Source organism: Myotis nattereri (assembly GCF_964212035.1).
Source record: "Myotis nattereri genome assembly, chromosome: 17".
In the NCBI taxonomy this organism is placed as follows: Eukaryota; Metazoa; Chordata; class Mammalia; order Chiroptera; family Vespertilionidae; genus Myotis; species Myotis nattereri.
Window position 1 is genome coordinate 37,964,500 of NC_138092.1, and position 2,801 is coordinate 37,967,300.

The window sequence follows — 2,801 nt, forward strand, 5'->3', positions numbered from 1 at the left end:
AAAAAAAAAAAAAAAAAAAAAGCGAGCCCACGGCGGGACGAGCATGCGCAGCAGGGAGGCGGCGCTCGCCTGTGCCGCGGTCGCCCCTGCCAGCCCACAGCGCCGCCTGGCGACCGGAGGCCGGCAGTACCGGCCGGCGAGGGCAGAAGCCTGCTCCAAGCAACGTGCCACCCCTGCTCCGCGCCAGACCAGGGGTTGAGGCACAAACTTCCCGAGCACAGTGAACAGGCTAAATCCCCAGCCCGGGCGCTGACCGCCACGTGCTTTCCCGCCCTCCTGGCTACCTTGGGCTGGGTTGTCAGTGCCTGCTTCCTTGTTGAGTGTCACTTCTTTAAAAAAACAACAACAAATCTATCTATCTATCTATATATATATATAATTTTTTTTTTTCAGAGAGGGAGAGAGATATGATGAGAGAATCACCGCTACAACCCGGGAATCCAATGGAGACCTCCTCCTGGTTCATAGGTCGGCCCTCAACCACTAAGACACATTGGCTGGGCTAAGAATGCGGGTTTTTGAACCAGAATTCTGCCACTTATTATCTGTGTGATCATGAACAAGTTACGTAAACTCTGAGTCTTGATTTCCGCATTCATTTATGCATTCATTTATTCAAAGAATATTTATTGGGTAGCTAGGCACTGGGGATACAGAACTGAATGAAAAATACAAATTAACCTATTCTGATGGGCTTTCAGTCTAGCGGTGGGGAATCTTTAAACAAGATTTTAAAAGTAGGACATGTTAAACTGAGATGAGGGTCCCAGAGAAAAATAAAGCAAGGGAATAGGGACAGTGTTGGGAAGTTGCATTTGCCTGAAGACCTCAAGGAGGTGAGGGAGCAAGCCACCTGGATATCATCTATAAAAAGATTACTGTAAGTGCCTACTTTAGCAACTAAATAGATGATTCAAGGAAAGTGCTTAGTAGAGGGTTAGGGCTCTGTAAGTATTAGCTGTTATTGTGTTCCTCCTTTCTGGTCAAATGATTACTGGTTTCATTCACCTCCAAATCACCTTCCAGTTTTTACATTAGAAAGATGCTTCAAATAAGCTCAAAGTTTTTGGTGGTTTCCCCCGTGACTAGCCCATGATGATTTGACCCCTGCTTACTCAGGCTCAAACCCTGCCTGGATAGGCCCCAATCTCCTAGTACCAGCATTACTGACTTCACACACTGTGCAGCATGCGCTCTCCCCTGGCTATGCGTCTACTGCTTCTGTCCAGAATGCTTTCTCCTCTTCCCCCAGGACACTCCTACCCAGCGGTTCTCAACCTGTGGGTCGCGACCCCTTTGGCGGTTGAACGACCCTTTCATAGGGGTCGCCTAAGACTATCCTGCATATCAGATATTTACAATTCATAACAGTAGCAACATTACAGCTATGAAGAAGAAACAAAAATAGTTTTATGGTTGGGTCACAACATGAGGAACGGTATTTAAAGGGCCAGAAGGTTGAGAACTGCTCCTACCAATTCCTCTAAATCTCATTCATGTGTGACCTTTTTGAAACCTTTACTGACTGCTCTCTTATAATTCAATTAAATGTTTTAATAGCTTTGAGCTATAATTTATATCACATAGTTCGCCTATTTTAGGTGCACAATTTGATGGTTTTTAGCATATTACAAAGTTGTGCAGCCATCACAATAATCTAACTTTAGAACATTTTTATTATCCCCAAAAGAAAGAGTCTTTGTTCTTGAAACTCATATGCCTGGAATGAAAGACAGATAATAGACAAATAATCGCTGATGTGATGGGTGTTTTCAAGACTTGCTTGGTGAAGGGTGCAATGGAAGGGTTCTAGGTCACTTGGAAGTTAATTGTTCCATTGAAGTTGAGTTTTTAAACTAAAATTGACTTTTTCATACCTTAAAATTAATTATTTTTCACTCTTTGATGAGCAAATATCCCCACTGTTCTTTCAGCCGCATAAACCTACCATACTCTGGTCAGGCCTAGGACCTGGGGTGATCATTTGTATTTGGCAAGACAGAAGACGTGTGGTTGTCTAATTGGGTTTTGCAGGAAACAGATGCCAAAACAGACTTAGAATCATAAGAAATTTATTGACAATAACATTTGTGAAACATAAAGGGAAGAGGAGTCAGCAGGGAAAGCCTTCAGACTATAGCACAGGTCTGACATCTGTGAAAGGAAGGAAGGAGGACTGGGCAGGAAGAGCTTCAGACTGGGTAGCAAAGTTCTGGCCGGCCCAGTGGGCAGCTCCAGTACGCTGGGCAGAAACGGTAAGTCTTTGTACCACTGATGTGCTCAGTCAGGCACTGCAAGCTGCTACCCTGCATGCTTGCCCTCTTCTGTTAGGCACCGTCTCCATAGCTCTCTATTGGGCTCTGGTAACCACTCTTTTGGTTTAGGAACAATCTGTTCTTTTTGCAGTAAGGATCATCTCAATGTGGCAGGGAGAGCTCAGGTAATGGGTAATTGGCCCATGAGCTCTGTACAGTTTCTACACGGCATCTTGGGAGCTTTGTTCACCTGGATGTGCTCAATGACCAGAGAGTCTACATCTACACCCTTAAGTCCAGCATATTCTCTGCATTTTTAAGCATGTGCAGCAAAAATTCAGCACTCTTTTTGGGCCACTGGCCCTGCGTCCAGCCCCACTGTTTGGCCTGGGCACACCTACCAACTCCACCACTATAATGACAGAATGGCACACGATGCTTCTGTAAAGTGACATGTTTTAGATAACTGGTGGCTTTTGGGATATGCATACCCTTGATGGCCTGGGTAGTTTCATGAGTGTTTGTAAAGTTTTCTGGGTCAAGTGA